Source organism: Ursus maritimus, unplaced genomic scaffold, assembly GCF_017311325.1.
Source record: "Ursus maritimus isolate PB19 unplaced genomic scaffold, ASM1731132v1 scaffold_13, whole genome shotgun sequence".
Lineage (NCBI taxonomy): Eukaryota > Metazoa > Chordata > Mammalia > Carnivora > Ursidae > Ursus > Ursus maritimus.
This window is the reverse complement of record NW_024423675.1, coordinates 15,693,048-15,711,857: the sequence shown is the minus strand read 5'-3', so window position 1 is coordinate 15,711,857 and position 18,810 is coordinate 15,693,048. Positions and strand designations below refer to the sequence as shown.

Sequence of the window (18,810 nt, the reverse complement as noted above, 5' to 3'; positions counted from 1 at the left end):
GTTGTAGGATAAAAGGACTTGATAAAAGAGTGAAATCTAAATGTTAAATTATCTAGAAGTAGAAATAAAGATCCAGATTTGTGGCCATCTGAATAGATACAAAAATGAATAGAATTGAAAGCACCTGGTATAGAAGTTAAGGAATTATGAAACCCCACCACACTGCAAAAGGAATTATGAAATCCACTAGTGAACAGCTTATCATGATAGCTATTTTTCATTACCTACTATTACTACACAGATGACTGGGTACCAGTAGATTGTAAACAAAATGGCTGAAAAAAGATGGCATAGACACTGGATTTCACAGACCAGAAGAAGATAAGTTATTAAAGGAGATTTGCAGAAGAATGGTCTGGAAATTGGCAACAGGGATCCAGGAAAATGCTAGACTTGATACACGAAATATAGGAAAATGAGGGTCTTCCTTGTTAGGCTGTGAAGAAGATGATACTATCAGATATACATTAGGAAGCAGACAGAGAATCCTAGCAGGTAACGGAACATGTAGAGGGATTTCTTGACGCCACAAAATGAGAAAATCCTGAGAGTTATACATCCTTTGCCCATTTACCCAAAAAACACATTCAAAAAACAATTTCAGCAGGTTCATGGGTCCTCTGACTGCCATTCACAGACATCAGTGGACAATACCAGCCACTATAGAAAGCAGCAGGTAGAGGACTGGGCCAACTCAGGGTGCCAGTATGGGAAAACCAAGGTGACTGTAAGGTGTTGAGACACAAATACATATAAAAGAAGAGGTTTAATTATCCCAGTTGAAAATAAGGAAAGAGACTTCCCACACCCCTTTTTCTCAGAGCATTTCCTTTAGAAAACTTGTAAGTACTAGCTCTTCTCTTTGAAATGTATGTAAATCCTTTTGAAGAGTAATCAGCCCTCTTTTTGAAAATGTCTGGGATGTCTTTTTGTGACAAATGTCTTTCTCTAGGACATGGGAACCATCTCTTTGAAATGTAAAACCCCCTATCTCCCAGTTTCTGTAGCAGGGTGGGCACCTTGCTCACATTTTGCAAAACTATCTCCTATCATAAAGATTTAAGAAGTTTGTTTTTCTCTAGATAAAGCTAGTTAGCTAACACAGATGGTAAGCTCAACTACCAGAGAAGGTTAAGATAAACTGTGTATGACAAATGCTATTTTCAAGTCCTTTTACTTGAGGATAGTTATTGTATATCTTGAAAGAAACTTCTATGTAATGCATTTGTGGGGAAGGAAAAGATAATTTCCCTCTACCCTTCTAGATTCCTCACTCAGCCTCTCCCCCCTCCACCCTGCCCCTGTAATAAAAGAGAGAGTAACAGGAGAAAAACAAACAGATGTTTAATAACATGTATATTTCCTGTGTTCATGAGGCGTACCTGGGAAAACTGAGTAACACTTCCAAATGGCTCAAACCACCACCTTATATACCATCTCTACTAAAAACAAAGGATCTTGGAAGAAAGGGGAGGGCAGTTATGGCAGATTACCCAGAAAAGTATAGTAATCAAGGGTATGGTGGTTATACAGATTTCAGTTTCTGCCTTCACCATTGACAGAGTGTCTACTGATTTAGACATCCTTCAGTTCCTGGTACAGAGAGACACCCTTACAAATGGGGATTTCCCTTATAAACGTAAATGTCTCTCACAAAGGAGCAACTTCTCAGTTTTTAGAGCTTTTCTTACATCTGCTGTTTCTTAAAAATAATTAGCCTAAAATAATCCTTACGCCAAAGAGACATATTTTGGGAGCAAATTCTGCTCCCCTCCAGGTTGTATGTGCTTGGCTATATAAAAGGTTGAGATTTCTTTCTGTCTTTGCAGTCTCTTAGCAGATCGCCTGTAACGCACATCACATTCTGGTTTAATGCTTATTCAATAATAAAAGTGTTTTCTCTCTCTACTACCTTTGTGGAGAGGATTTCTGGGTTGGGAAAATATTTTATTTTTAATTATATTTCCCCTTCAAGGGTTGGGTAAGGATTGTACATCTAAGGGACCTTAATATAACTAGGAAAAGTCAACTTTCTAATTACAATTTTTGGTAAAGCCGTTACAGGAATTCTGTAAATCTTCTCATCTAAGTGTCTTGTCAGGAATCGGTAATTGTGGTGTCTGGAGCTTAAGCATATGTAGCTGAACAAGGTGACTCCAAAGTTCCTTTTAGCCCAGAAGTCTATGATTTTCTCATACTGATTTTCTTTATGGAGTGGGAAAACTTGATTCAATTAACTTCTCTCATTTCAGTCATTAACACATTATATAAAAGTTTATTTACGATTTTGTGTCAATATATATTATTTTGGTATACCAATGATTTTAGTCCTTAATTTATATTGTTGGGAAGGAAAACTTTCTACCTTTCAAAGATTCTTCTAGCTGGTTTAAGAATTAAATTGACATGAGACAGATTAATAAGGGAAAATCAAATTTAATTTCATACATACAAGTACCCCACATACATGAAATGTTCAAAGACAAAAAGATAAAATGAGGTCTATATGCCATCCTGAGCTAAGACGTGGGATAGAAGCCTGGGGCTTCAAAACGGAGGAGGACAATTCACAGGGCAATAAGAAGAGCAGATGTTTGGTAATTAGATGCTTGCCTTTACCATACAGATGGGTCACTCAGATAATCTCTCTCTCTGGTAAAAACTCTTATTCTGGAAAAGATACCCATTTTAGATGTTTCTACATAGTGGGTGGGGAGGAAAGTTTCTCTTGAGCCCAAGAGGCCTCGAATGTTTTCAGCTCAAAACAGTCCACATGCCCAGGTGCCACACTTTGGGGAGACCTGTTCTGAACTGCTGCAATATTATGCAGGTGGTGTTTTCCTGTGTGTGCACCAGACATCAAAAAATCGGAGGAACAGTTTTGAATTTTGAAATTTGGTTACTAATTAAATCCTCTCCCAAATATTCCTTATTACCTGTTTATCTTTCTTTATAGCATTTTTCCTTTTTTTTTTTTTCTCTTGAAGTCTTTCCACCCCCTACTAATTTGTTACCTACCAAAAGACTGCTTGAATGTTTCTTATATGTACCGTTCCTTGGAAATTCACACTGGTGTCTTCATTTCCTTCTGAGTAGGATTTCAGTTTCTTTCTAACCACCATAACCTCTTGCGCTTTATTCACTTTTCTTAGGAGTCTCTGAATATGCATGCCAAACTAACAGCAAATCCTGTCTTGACCCCTATTAGCATACTTGAAATTTATTAGCTCTTCCCCTTTTGTCCAGAAGCGTAGTTTTTGTTAGGCAGGGTCTCCCAGGTTCCGGCGTCTTCAGCAGCAATCCTTGATAAGCTGAGCACGGTGGAAAGCCTGTGTGTTAAATAGAGGTCCAAGTTTTGCCACCACCCTGTCCAGATGAGCCACTATTTAATCTTCATTTGTTATGGGCCTGACAGCACTAAACAAAGAGTCTCTGCTTCATATAAAAGCTTTAAAAAAAATTGTCTTAATTGACTCCTTTTGATACTTGCACTGTAGCTACATCCCCCAGACAAACTACTAAAGACACAATGATTACAAAACGAGTAGAATAGGAAATGCTTGCCACCAGAACAAGGAACACAATGAATGAGATATGGGAGGGGCCCTGAAAGGCTTTTAGGTTCACCCTTTTCTCTTTTAAAAAGATTTCTTGTTCATTTTCAACCTCTAGTTTAAGAAGTAAAAGAAACAATGTTCTCTTAGCAGTGTTTGGGAGATGACCTTTTCTCTCCCCAGTGTCTGAATAGGAAACTCTAACTCCCTAGAGCTAGAATCAAAGAAATCTTGTGGAAAAAAAAAACAAAACAAAACACAACAGTAAAACCCCTAGGCAGATCAGGTCTTGGACCATTATTTCCAGAAAGAATATATATAAACAGAAGTTCCAGAAATAACGTGAAGTCAGATTTCATGAACTATTCATCATATCTGATTTAATGAGATCATTATAACTGGCATTTGGCATGTGTTAATAGCATCTAACACAGATACTTCTTTTCTTCTTTTTTGACTATTGAATGAATAATGGTCCATGATTTAGGTTTTCTTAATGGCTCCTTAATATCAACTCTTTGGGGAAGAAAAACTGATAAAATGTATGACATTTATTTTATATTAGTAGCATGGAAAGTGTGCATGTTTGTAATCAAGGTGGATTTTTATACTGCAGCTCTAATGATTTCTCATGAAAAGTGGGTGTTATAAGGAGTGCATCTCCTCAGTGAGTATCAAATGGCAGCACATTACCCAGCGATGGGAGAAAAAACACAGACACTAGGACACTATTGCTGATTTATAAAGGAAGCAGAATCTTATGCTTTTCAAAGAATTCATCACTTAATGGAAGCTTTCATAAGCTACACATTGATGGGCTAGAATTTTCCTTCCATATGTTAGAAATTATTATCTGCAAAAAAAGCAGAGAGAAGAACTTCTTTTGTCCCGTTCTCACCTATGACTCTCCCTACAGGTACATTCTCTGTTATTTTCTGGTGTAGGAAGGGTAGAAAGAGGGCATTATTTCCTTTCGCTTCTAGCCTTAAGGAAATTTCCAGATGAGGGATAATGTTGTGCCCCATCCCCTAACATTTTTCTTAGCCTCCTAATCTTGAACCAAATTAATTAGAAGACTAAATTTGCTGCTGACTTCAGAGGAACTTCATGTACAGGAAAGCTCAGGATGAGATGACATGTTATCAACCTAATCCAAGAGAAGGGCTAGCACTTTTGCTGACACAACATATAGCATTGATAATAGGTTGGAGTTAGTATGACAGTGTAGAGTACAGAAGTCTATGTAACTGGAAAAGGAAATCATTTAAACATTGTGTTCTGCTCCCTGCTCAGATTATAAAATATGGTAACAACTGTTTCTGAATGTTAAATGCCATGGACCCCCCAAATTGCCTCTGGTAAGAATATTTCCTCTCTTCTTTCCTCTTATGATAATCTTGAGTCATTCAGGGTGTACACAACTGTTATTTGGATTCATTATGCAAATTTGCATACTCTTGCTCGCCAGTACTTCCAACTCCATGTTTCAGCAGCTTTTTTCAGAGAAAAAGAGTACTGAATTAGAATTTCCATATTGGAAAGAATCAGTTCCCTTTCTCCATGTCCCTTTCCTCTCAAAATCCTCCACATGTTTCCTGCTGGCTCCTTTTTTCAGCTCTATTTTTATTAGAAGCAACCAAGAGACATACATGCTTTTCAAGCCATTTTCCAAGCCCCATAGTAAAAGTAATCCCATCATTAGCAAGCCTTTTACCTCCTGCCCACCTGCAATGACCATGCTAACATTGAAGTAGGGAGCTGGGACTCTGTTCAGTATTGCAGTTATGATCATTAACAGTATTTATGATCTCTTATTTCTTTCTATGTCTCTGAAAAACAAATCATATTAATGATTATTCCTTTGAGTACTTCACAGATGAGCAAGAGGGAAGAAATGTTGGAATTTGCTCATTGATGATCAAATTTAAGTGAGCATTACAATCACCTGTGGAGCTTTTTTTTTTTTTAAAGTACTGTGGGATCTCTTTTAATAGATGGGACTCAAGCATTTGTTTTTACCAAGTGCTTCAGGTGGTTCAGATGCAGTGGTTCAAAACCTACATTTGGGAACCTGTATCAGACAACACAGTTTGTTGTAACCACAGAGATTAAGTTATCCATATTTATTTTTTTACTTCACTTTAGTAATTACTCTGTTACACTTAAAAATTAGGTTTCAATCAAGAACAACAGTTTTATTTTCAGAAGTGTTAAAATGAGAGCATATTTTCTCTAGCAAGTAAATTAGCTCCCTTGTGATTATGTTCTTTTTTTTTTTTTTTTGTAACAGGTTTGTTTTTTCATGCTTGGGTTTTCTTCTCATTTTTCAGTTTTGGTGGCACCATAGGCCAGGTGTCCTATTAATGCACCATTCTGTCCGTGACTGAATTAAATTGCTGCGTTTAACTTCAGAAGAATCAGTGTGATCTTCAAGCCTCAGCAGTAACATCAGGTCTCATGCAAATGGACATGCATGCCAATATTAGGGTGAGGAGAGTTAATTACAGTTTATACATTTTTATTAATATTTATGAATATTTAAAGAACAAATTTTAATCTAAATGAAGGTAATATTTCATCCTTAAGGACTTGTTTGTAAACCTGTTAATAAAAATATGAATTCATCTGAACAATCATATCACTCCACATACTTCTTTGAATTGGAAGTACACATAGTAGTCTATGAAGCAAACACAGAAAAACTTTTTTTAATATGTTAATTATTTCTGAAACTTTGATGATAGGTAAAGTGTCCGGAAAAAATGACTTTCTTCCTCTATTTTCTTTAGCGTCAAATTGCTTCCCAAGAGGTAACTTAAAAAGCATCCCTGAGTTTCATGAATAGTTTTATTACCTGGATAAGCCATTAATGAAAATCGGACACATTACAAAAGCATTTCTTTACAAAGTTGACCACAGTGCTCTGAACAATGGGGAGATCAGCATAAATAGAATTGGGGACAAAACTTAACATTTCAAAAATTTGTATTGAGCAACCATATTTTATAAGAGAGAATGTTGAATTATATACTTAAGAGTAAATATTAAGTTCAAGCAAATATTACCAGAACGTTTATTTTGTTGATGTTAAATTGGATTATATTTTCCCAAAGCAAATCAGGAAGTCTGTCTAATGCCATCAGTAGGTTCTAGCCAGGATTTAAATAAAAGCCTTGCCCAGTGGGAGAGTCTATTGTGGGAATGGAGGACTCTGTCCTTGGATTCCCCAGGAGACGATTTAGGTGGGGATCCGTGCTGGAATAGAGCCAGCCAGAAGGAAAGTAGCAAGCACAAAGCAGTTTACTGAAGCAAAAGTACACCCTCAAGGTGGGAGAGTGGGCAGGTTCTGGGAGGTGTAACTGGCTGGAGGTTGTTTTGGGATTAGACTTTTGTAGGGTCTCTGAGGGTTGGGAGGAGCTGTGAGTACATTGGGGTGGCCTCTAACAGAAGCCGCTTCCAATCGTTTGGGAAACTCCGCCCACAGGTTGGGAGGGGGAATTTTTAAAGCTACAACGTTTTCACCGGAAGTGTCATGGCAGCCTTTCACCACGGGGAGGCTGTACTCACAAGGCAAATGCATTATAATGAGTTTAGGGGTTACCTTGGGGCAGAGGTGGAAGAAGAGAGCGAATGTTCTGCACCCGTGGCTCCTTCCTGATTTGTAAGTCCCAAGGTCTCTGAAGCCCCAAGGTCAGGATGTTGTGCTCCCCCCCCCCCATTTTAATGTGTAGCTTGTTTATCACCGTCCTTGCTGCTAGCTCAAGTCTCTATCATTTCCTTTCAAGGTCTTGGGACTCTGCCTTGGGGCGTTCTTTCTACTTCTCGCACCTAGTTTCTACGTGACAGTTACAGAGTGGATTTTACAAAGTTTGTTTTTCCCTCCTTTCTAAAAACAGGAGTATCTGTGACAAACCCTGAAATAAGCCACCTAATTGATCATAAAAGTGAATTTGGTTAGGAGTCTGGACTACCATCCAAGGTTGCCTAACGAGAGGCATTGTTATTAGGAAAGTGGGAGTCAGACGTGTGTACGTGTGCTTGTGCGTGTGTCAGTGCGCATGCACAAGAGCACATGTGTTTGAAAAGTACTTAATAAAAGTGCTGATGGAAAGTTTTCAGCTATCAGGAATTAGTGGGAACAGCTAGAATTACTGATTCTATTGCTACTTTCAGGAGTAAAACGTCACTAACAATCTGAAGGAAGAAACTAAGGAAGAAAAAAGCGGAGAAACACTACCCTTAAAGCAGGTATCTCGAGGGGCCGCTGGTTACCCAGAAAGGGCTCAGAGTGGTAGGCACTCTGCGGGTTCACCATATTTCAGTCTGTTCTCTGTCTCTGCATAGTAAAAAGCTTGTTTATTTGTTGTTATTTCATTGACAATTGACTAAGCTATGGTGGATTTGTTAAACCTGACCAAACTCTTTAGGTCTCCATAAAACCATTACTATGCTCATTTAATCATTTGCAGTTAGAAATGTAACTTAAGAGGAACAGCATGAAATGACAGCAAGGATACTACATGTATTCTTGATGGTTAGTGTTTTTGAGCTCTGATAGTTTACTACATCCATCTCCATTTCGGAGATACCTACCCAGGGAACATCGTTCGTTATATCATCCCCTCCCCTAGACAAGGCTTATGACCAAATGAAAAAGTGTTATTCTTAAGGTTCCCTTTTTCTAGTATGTGTTATACACATATATCTCCGAGCTTTTATTAAGCTCTTTATTCACAGTGAATAACGTAACCAATAAGCCTGCCAATTAAATATGTTAATATACTCATGTTCATCATGATAAAAATTTTATTTTTTGTGTTTATGTGTCTAGTCTTATCCTACTAGAGGAAATGTATAATCCATTGCTATATTGATAGCATTTACTACAGTACCTGGCATACCATATTACCTTAATAAATACCTTTAAATATTAATCTTTTCAAAAACAATCAAACTTCCATTCACAGATTATGGTATTGTAGGTTAATTAGTTAAGAGCGCAGATTGAAATCAGATTATTAGGGTTTGAATCCAGGTACTTGTAGTTTTTTGACCTTGGGCAAATTACTTTACTTCACTAAGCTTCAGTTTTCTCATCTATGTCATAAGACTGATAACTGAATCTGATTGTTTATAAAGACCTTTGCAATATGTCTGGCCCAGAAGAAGTGCTCAGTACATCTTAGCTCCTAATATCATTTAAGGTGAATTATTTTATAGATGATGAATTTCATTTATTGCATGTTGATTTTCCCCAGTTTAATCAAATTTTCAACAGATAACCTTAACTTCCAATTTTCTGGATCCCTTTGTCTCCTGCCCACATCCTACCTACCACAAAGAACTACCTGGAAGAAGCAAATTGAAAACCAACTAGCTTGTTTGGAAATATTGGTCAAAATGAATTGTTTATAAACCTTCAATAAAAGCTATCTGGAATCAAGACAGGTTAGTATTAAGTGGTAAAATGCTGAGATGTAATTCATTTTAACAAATACCTGTTAAGAATCAACTATATGCTCACTGGTGTGCTAGAAAAAGAAGGAAATAATTACATTTATTGATTGCCTAAACTTCCTCGTGCTGCATCATCTTATTTAAGTCCTCACATTTATGCTGTGGAGTAGGTATTCTTATTTAAGTAACAGTGCCAGATTAATCCAACCTGTTTCCAAAGCTAAACCTCATTGTTAGGCACTGTGGAGAAGATTTAATGAAAGAAGGAAGGGCTTTAAACAAAACTGTCTAATACCCGTAGAATACTAGCACTAGGCCAGTGGTTTCCAAACATTTAATTCTAGCATGGGGACTTTAGTAAAATAAAAGCCCAGTATATAGAAAAGACAGTAGTGAGTACTACTTTGGTGGAAATAGGTTTAGTGAATTTTATTCTCTCTCTCTCATTTCTCTTTCTCACTTATTCATGTCATCATAAACTCACATCTTTCTATTTTATACAATAAGTTATAATACATTACTACCAAATATTCCCTGATTTGGCCGATAGTAGCCTCTTTAATCCTGTGTTGTTTTGATATGTCCTCATCATTCTCTGAGTACTTCCCAACTTTTTGGTCTGTCAAGACTTTTCCAGATTCATACCTGCCCCAGCCCTGAAGTCATTTTTTTTTAAGGAGTTCTGGTTTCCTTTAGTGGAGAATAGGTACTTAGAAACCAAGATATGAGTGCTAGGTGTGCTCATTACTACTGTCATTTATATATTTATTTCCAATATATTGGAAATCCAATATTCTAATATTTCCTGTATGTACAAGTATATTTTTTTATATATGGCTCAAATTAGAAAAAATACTGTGATGCATTGCTTCTAGGCCCTTTTAGAAGACACATATTCAATATCTGATTGATGTACATTTCATGCAAATTTCCTGAGTTTGCCTTCTCAGTTCCTGTGGTTTGCTAAATGACCAAAAGTTTCAGCTTGCTTTGTGATTGAATTTTTGTATTCAGTGCTGACGGGATGTACTAAGCCCTAAATACAGTTGCCCTATCAGTGACCAAAGGTGGACCAAAAAGATGAGGGGAGTTACATAATCTACTTTATATTCAAGTTCTGTATTACCTAATTCTTCCTTTTAATAACAAAAGACTGTAAACCTCACCCAGCCTGCTTCTATTCACTTGACTGGATTTTGTATTTCTTTGGCTCTAAAGAAGGTAAATTCATTCCCACCAAAGTCTAAAGATCTTTGAATTTAAAGAATCACATTCTTTTTCTTATGGTTTTTTCCTGATGGCACTGTACAACTATTACATATTTTAACTTATATTTAATGGAATTCTGAATATTTCTCATAACTTTCTCCACTTAGGCAGAACATTTAGCATTATTGTGGTTTCATGTCTCTACCCAGTCTTGTTTGTCTTATCTCCATGTGTTTTTTAACTTCATTCATTCTGTCTAAAATGGTTTTCCCCTCTGGCTCTGTTGGTGATCTGTTACCTCTCTTTCAAGGTCCATTTTTATAGAACTTTCTTGTCAACCATCCTCTCTTAGTAAGTGTAGATTCGCCTCTCTATTTCTGTAATCTATTGCTTATAAATGAAAAGAATATTCTACATTTTGCAATTTCTTTTTCTTATTGGCTTGAGCAGATTTCATGTGAGTTCACCTTTGCATCCTCCATAGCCTCTAGTACTGTTCAGAAAAAAAGGAAATAATCCCATTAAGGCACTTCAGTGTGGTTGGAATTTGTTCTCTATAAAATCATTATTGCTACTGAGCTCTGAAGAAACACTGCATAATTCTTTGCCAGAATATTGGGGCCTAGACAACATGAGAACGAAACTGTTCCACATGTGAGTTTTGGTGATGGTGTTTCCTCATAGAGCATTCTTCACCAGGTATTTCATGGATAGCGCTAAGTTTATTTGAGCAGCCAGAAGTGTGTAACATATAGTAAATGTTTGGTAAAATATGTTGAATAGATGACTTAATTAATAGTAGTGGAGAGAAGTGAACAGTACTGAGAAATGTACAGATATATAAAGATATCCTCAAAGTTCTAAAATTGCTCTGTATTCACAGATTTAACATGCATTGCTCCATGAAACTAATGAAAAAGTATCTATTAATTACTTCTCCAGAGTAAAGTTAAGAATCCTGAATTACAGAAATAATTTCTCCCTTTTCTTTAACTGTAGTAGATTTTCAGAATTAAAAATAGCAATATAGGAAAAAAATGTTCTTATCACCTAGCCTTTGATAAGTAAACATAGTCTATTTTCATTTCTACATGTATATGGAAAACATTTATTTTTATAAAGATTGAAAAATTTCCTGAAATAGTTTAAAGTAAAACAGCAAATTGACTTCATTAATTTTATACTATTCCATGATTTATACCTTTGTTTTTAGTAAGACATAATTAAAATTTAACCACATGTTAATTTTGTTTGTTTTTTAAATTTGGGGGGATCTGTTGCTTATTCTTTTTTTTTTTTTTTAAGTAAGCTCTATGTCCTACATGGGGCTTCAACTCATGACCCCAAGATCAAGTTGAATGCCCTACTGACTGAACCAGCGAGGCACCAAAATTTAACTGCATTTTAACATCATTTTTTTTGCCTACAACTGAAAATTTGCCACTTACTCAGATTTTGATTCTGTGTAAATGATACTAAAGTGTATGATTTTGAAGCTGTTTTAAAAAAGAATACATTTCAGTTGGGATACATTGCTGAACCAAAAAAAGAGAGAAGAGAAAACTTCATAGGTCATTGAGTGCAACACAATAGTAAACTTGATTTACTGTGTAAATCTCTCTGGATTATTTTACACAACAGAAAATATAGTATGGTGTCTGTTTATCTCTCTTGATTATTTTATGCAGCTTTTAAAAGGGGTATTTTTCTTTCAATACAGAACTGACAAGCTATGGGTCAAACCTCAGCAAACAAAGTAAGATGCTTTTTCTATTTACTGTGAAGAGGACAGTATTGAAAAATACTTTGTTTTTGTAGTGGAGGTGCTATGACAGCCCAGATGTTAGTGACTACTTACAGTATCTTTGTGGTGTTCAATAAAGGAGAAATGAAGAAATAAAATTGTCATTTTCTTGGAGTTCTATCTAAGCTTTCATTCCCATGGCCAACATAAAGCATGTTTGTTGGAAACAGTCTTTGATTAGAATGAGATGCTTGGTCTGTTCCTAGAAAGATGGATGACCTAAAGAGTTCTTGCTTTGCCAGCTCTGGGAGGAACAACAATGCGTGCATGCCTGTTTGTTCTTTGTTAAAACTTCAAAGAAATTTTCTTCTAGCAGTGTATGCTACTTTCTGTTGGAAGTTTTTAACAAGATCACAGTCCAGCTAAGGATGCATCAGGATTTACACCTACTGTCCTTGAATTCATTTTCCAGTTATGGAAAACAGCAGTCAATGCAGAATATCAGAATGATATGACAATCATCGTAACATGAAGAGAGAAGATGCTGGCTAATCAAAGTTTAGTTCATTGTTATGTCTGGGATTTTGACACGCAACTCAGTTAACCTTCCAGTGGCAGAGAAGGTAAGAATCTATGCTCACCATAAATATGTTTTGTTATCCTTTTTGTTATGGCCCTTCTAGCTTTTCAATTCTACTTTCTCTCCTCATCTTTTACTTTCCCAAATTGTCAATTGGTTTGTAAAGACTTCAGTAGATTCTTTCATTAGATAAAAGCCAAACGACTCCCTTTCCATCATATGGCCCTTGGTGTCTCATGGCCCTTTATGTTTTGTTTCTATCTCCTTTTTTATCCCTCACGTCTTATCACAGGATACCTAAAGTTAAGCCATTGCAAGTGCTCAGAATTGCCAAGACAGATCCTATTCTCTGATACTTCTAACCCTTTTATACATGGCTGGTCCCTAGGTTGTTGATCTTTAGCTTTATACACTTGGGGAATTCCTTTTCATCCTTGAACACACAGTTCTGATGTCATCTGCAATATCACCTTCCCTTCTCTGTCTAGAACTGATTTCTTAGGCCTATATTTGTTGAAATTATTGAATTATTATTCTTTCTGTCCATCTCTCTCCTCTGTAAAATCCCTACGAACAAGCATTGTGTTTTACCCATTTTTGCATTCTATGTGTTGTACCATGGCACATACTAGATGCTCGACAAATATGCTTGAATTGAAAACTACCAACATTCCACCGCATATCCTTGGGCACTATGTCTCTCCTAGTTAGCAAGCTACACTAAGAACCTGTTTATAGAGTTGAATTTTCTTTCAGTTCCAATCTTTTAATGCTCCATCATTTCCTTTCATTTTCTCCTAAATTATAAGAACTACATTACTTGTATAGCCATGTCTCCCTGTCATGAACTCAGATAATTTACAAGGTGCCCTGTTCAAATGAACCTGGACACCAGGAATTTTTAAAGACCTTCAAGCTACTACAATCACTACCCCAAAGTCCATTTGCAGCCCTTGAAAATATTGGAGGTGAAATAGTTAAGGAGTAAAATATCTGAGCTATTGTGGACTTTGGTATCTCACAAAGGAAGTAGTATAGTATCCATTTTTCTACATATTATTTTCAGAATTAATACAATTTCAAAGTATCTTTTATTCCTTCTAAAAAGTAGTAACAAAATATATCTCTCATTAGCACAATGTGGTCAGAATACTGAGGCAACTGACTGTAGACTTCATTCAAACTCATGAGCCACGATTTACTATTTCCTGAGTAATAAGGACGCAGGTGTAGGTAATTAATTCATCAAAGAAAAAGTAGCATATAAAACATAGGAAAAGATAATTAGGACAAAACAAAAAGAAAATAAATTAGGATCACACATAATATATTTGGTTCAGGGCTTTCACCAATCTTAAATTCTAAATTGGAAATTTATATCGGAATTACTCTAGGTAGACTGCGTCATCTGCTAACTGTATCTATGCCCATGTTAACTATTTAGTATGAGTTCAAGGTATTCTTAAGCTTATTTGTTTATTTTACTGATAGAAGAGTTCCTCGGCTAACTCTTGTCTTTTTATGTTCTAACAAGTTTTGTACGTGGTTTACATGGTCACTGTAGATGATATAGGACAAGTCATAAAGTGAAATGCAGAAGAATTAAAAGCAGACACCCAAATTAATTAAAAAACCCAAAATAAACCAACCAAAACGTGCAGTGTATAGACTTTGCGTGTAGCCACAAGCATGTTGATATGCCTCAGTGTGTTTGGAAGTGATCACTGCCTACAACATGTGGTTCTTATTGATCTGGGTCCTGCTGATCCTGAGACACCAGCAAAGGTTGGTGTGGGTCCACAAACACAACCAAAACATTAATTTCAAAACAGAACATTTTGTAACATTTATAAACAACGAGGTTAAACTAAAAGACTATTTTGGTATTTAAATGAATAAAACCACAGATATCTTTCAAAAACAATGTTTCTAAAAGCATTTTCTGTAGAACATCCCATCAAAATAGATTAACTTCTTTAAAAAGTTCAATGACCAGATATTTGGAGATGCTGGAATTGTTTGGAAATTGCTCTAGGTTTACTTGTGGAATCTAAAAAAATAAACTTAATCCCTCATTCACAAAGTCCCTCCATGACCAGAGCCATTGCTTTCCAACAAATCTGTTGTGTTTTTTTTTTTCTTTTCTTACAAAAACAGTTTTACTTTCGAATTCTCTCTTGCTGTGGTTTGAGAGCTTTTTGTTTTAACAAACCATCTGAAAACCACAGTTATTTTTCCCCTTACGTATGTTGATTACATTCAGTGGCTTTAATTATCACTTTTGTGCCAATGACTACACAATAAAAATTAAAAAGCCTTTTCTAGATTTTAATGATATCAGTTTATTTCAGAAATAAATGGAGCACTAGGCAAGCTTGGATTTAACATCTCCATCTATGCCCTAATTCACTTCTACTGTTTTCTTAGCCCCCACATTGCTTGTGTTGTTTTATAGTCTGAGCACAGAGTTATAGTTGGGGAAGCATTTGGATGAAACGTGGTAAGAAATAAATTGAAATATATTGAGCATCCCAATCCCAGGACACCCATATGAAACTCTGGAATATAACCTTTGAAAAACTCTGATGACCTCATGAATTGGCAAGAAACATCAAAATAGGAGCTTATATTGTATACGTTCCAAATCCAAAAGTTCCAGATCCAAATCTTCTATTGTGAAGCAATGGCCTTTGTTCATCAGTGTCTGTTATGGCAGATTCTTGAGTTTGATGAGGTGAGACTCTTTAATTTAATTCTGAGTACAGCACATTGGATCCTAATGAGCCGGGTTTTCCCTATTGCCTAATTCGCTTTGTCTATAGTTAGATGCTTAGGGAGGCCACTAGAAGTCCATTAGATTAGAGTGAAAAAAACAAAAAACAAAAAAGCAAATCCAAAAACAGGCCCCATGTTACCTAAGGGAGATAATACACCTCAATGTGGAATTACAGCCAAGTTCCTGGTTATTGAAAGTTAAAATGATAAAGAAGCGGTAAGTATTTATTTACTTATTTTTTCAACTTCAGTTGCTTTTTTTTTTTAATAGGAAATAATATCCATGTGACTAAAAAGATAAGTCTGCCCATCTGTCTATCATTGCAACAATAACAAAAAAAATGTTTAAATGGATTTTCACCAAATTTGAAGGTTAATGTTAGAGTGGCCTAACTTAAAATCTAGGCTGGATGGCATGCTCCATATTTACAGGCATAGAAGGATAGCGCAGCTCACACAGGGCCTGGCATATAGTAAGCACTCAATTTCTCCTCAGTAAGTGCCATTTTTTAAAAAGATTTATTCATTTCATTTGAGAAAAAGAGAAAGCGTGAAACTGGGGTGGTGGGGGAGGAGGCAGAGGGAGAGAGAGAATCTCCAGCAGACTTCCTGCTGAGCAAGAAGCCAGATGACACAGGGCTTAATCCCATGACCCTCATGACCTGAGCCCAAATCAAGAGTCAGATGCTTAAGGGAATCAGCCACTCAGGTGTCCCTGATGCCAGCTATTTTACCATTTCCTTCATTGTCATCATCCGTGTCATACTGACAGGTTACAAAGTCAACCTGATTCTTTTATTTTATTGACCATACATTTTCTGCACCCCATCTTTTTTTTTTTTTTTTTTTGAACGTTTTCTAGTGGGGAAAATATGTGAGTAAAATCTTACTTAAATTTTATGAAATCATTTTCACTTTTATTTATATTTTCTGGGTAAGGAAGGGATCTCAGGGCAGGGTTACTTTGAGAGGACACGGAGTCCCCAGTATTCTTTCAGTGCTTACTGCTCACATTTCTAGCATCCTCACAGCTCTCCATACATGCATCTTGCACATTATTTGCCAGAAAAAAAATATTCTGATTTTGTTTTATTTCCCATTGTCATGTGGTAATAAAGAAATTTATTGCCCAGATCTGCGGCATATTGTGTAATTTTAAAATTTTACTTTATTTATTTATTTGAGAGAAAGAGCAGGAGCAGGGAGCAGGGGGAGGGATAGAGGAAGAAGCGGGCTCCCCACTGAGCAGAGAGCCAGAGGCAAGGCTCCAGCCTCCAGGCTCCATCACAGGATCCCAGAACCATCACCTGAGCCAAAGGTAGATGCTTAACTGCTTAACCGACTGAACCACCCAGGTGCCCCCACATTGTGCAATTTTTGCATCTATGTCTTAACTTTCATCTCATCATAGTGAAGTCATGGCTCAAATGCATGAGGCAACATGATTGTTGCTGATGAAAAAATAATTCCTAACCTTTTTTAAGATTTATTTCTGTTTAGCCATAGAATAAAAAGTTGCACTTAAGCCATCAGGCTTTCGTAGAACCTCTCCTTTAGGACATGAGTTATGACATTTGCTTATCCTGTGGTAGAACATACAGAAACCTAGCGGTCTTCTCTAACGTGGGCCTCTCAGCCCCTTGTTATATTTCAGAAATGTTCCCTATTATCTTGTCTGTTTCATTTTTCCTTCCATCATAATTTCCATTTAAAATATTATTAAAAATTCTGATTTTATAATTAATGTAAGTTGACAGAATCTGTTTATTTGATAGCTATGCTGTTTCCTGACGTTCAAATATATATAGCAAGCAAATGCCCTTTTCCTCTTCCCCTTGACTTTAGAATTAGGCCTCATATAATGTGCCTTACAATTGACTAGTGTCTTTTCTTGTTGCAGTAATAATTTCTTATAATAATTACATAATTAAAAATTTCAATGATTTTCATAATTCTAGCAGTTTGTTACCTAGAAAATCGAATGCTGCCAATTCTAAAAACATCACGAAGGTGTAATAACCACTTGGTATCATAAAAATGATTATAAGTTAATAAAGTCTATAGAACATAAATAGGGAGCTATTGGGAAAAGAGAAACTGATGGAATGGAAATTAGATGCAGGAACCAGTTGTAATTAAGAGCTACTTTAAAAATAGCCAATTAGATAAGAGATCTTTCCATCTGAGAGTAGAAGCCAAAGCATTTATAAACTTTCTCATCAACTAAAAGTGGAAAGGCCACTATAACAATGAGAAAGAAACACACTTACGGAAGTGATTAAGGATCAGTATGTAGAGGACAGAAATGGTTAAGGTTAATTACTTTGATAATACCAAGCAACAGACCCAAAGATTTTTAACCCTATAGTGAACGCTATCTTTGAACTTTGTAGCTGTTTGTAGTTGCATCAACCCATTTATGAGTCTGATGAATATATTCATGCTTTATTTAGTTTATCTTTTTATTCCTTTGCTTGTTTGGAAAAACAAAAACAAAAACAGCCCTTTTTTATCTGTTTGCTATTTGGGCACTCAATATTTTATTTCTGTAGTTTCTTTTGAGATACAACTTTCAGGCATACCTACAAGAAAACACAGCATGCTAAATTTGGCATCCAAGAGCTATTCTTATCCATCTGTTTGCTTTAAAGTTGTAGATGTTGAAGATACTGCAACTAATTTCTAACATTTTGAAAATCCAATCTTCTAATTATACTACTAGGTACATCAGTATACTGCATATGTTTGTATGTTGTTTTAGCAAAGTTTTCAAATTCATTGTCACTTGATCTTCACAAGAGCCCTTTGGGTAAGCAGAACAGGTGTTGTTATCATTGTTTGACACAAAAATAAGGTAAAAAGAGGGAAAGTGTCTTGTCTGAAGATTCATAACAAATTATTTGGGAGGGCTCTAATTAGGTTTTATACCTTCTCTGTTTTATTCAGTATCTTTAACATACTATTCTGTCATAAATTTTTTCATGCGTTCTTATAAGTTTCAACCATGTATTTATTTTATTCAAAATAACTTACAGAAAATTGAGCATGTAGACACGTATTCCACTATCAAAGATTTACAATAAACTTTTTGCAAATCACTTTACTACCAAAACTTATTTCCTTAAATATTGCAGAACTTCAGCATTTATGTATGGTACTGTGGCACTATGTTTATTCTTTTCAAGCTGACTTCCAACATATGAACTTCAAAAGGGCCTCCGAGTTTTATTTCCTCTCATAGCACATTGTGCAGATATTTGTGACTTCTAATCCATGGAACATTATGTTCTACCATAGTCTATTTTATATTTTATTTTGAACTCACAGAATGCTTGAGGAACCAATTAATTTGGACACATAAAATATGAGCAATAAACCCCATATTAAGCACTGAATTTCCTTCTAGCCAGATTAAAAAGGAAGAGAGATAGAAGGAGAAGGGGAGGGAAGGAGAGGAATAAAAGAAGGGAAGGAGAGAGAAGGAAAGAGAA

At 35.9% G+C, this 18,810-nt stretch overlaps 1 long non-coding RNA gene across 2 annotated transcripts in view; it reads left to right on the top strand.

Annotated features, from left to right (window-relative positions):
- The window catches only part of LOC103675864, a 586,760-nt gene that overhangs the window by 183,059 nt on the left and 384,891 nt on the right, over positions 1-18,810 (top strand). Inside the window, exons 3-6 of one of the 2 annotated variants that reach the window (XR_005834300.1) lie at positions 5,845-6,041; positions 7,728-7,802; positions 8,813-9,002; positions 12,437-12,587. This is a non-coding gene — a long non-coding RNA (uncharacterized LOC103675864). The remainder of the gene's footprint in view (positions 1-5,844; positions 6,042-7,727; positions 7,803-8,812; positions 9,003-12,436; positions 12,588-18,810) is intronic. The other variant, XR_005834301.1, reaches the window with a different exon arrangement.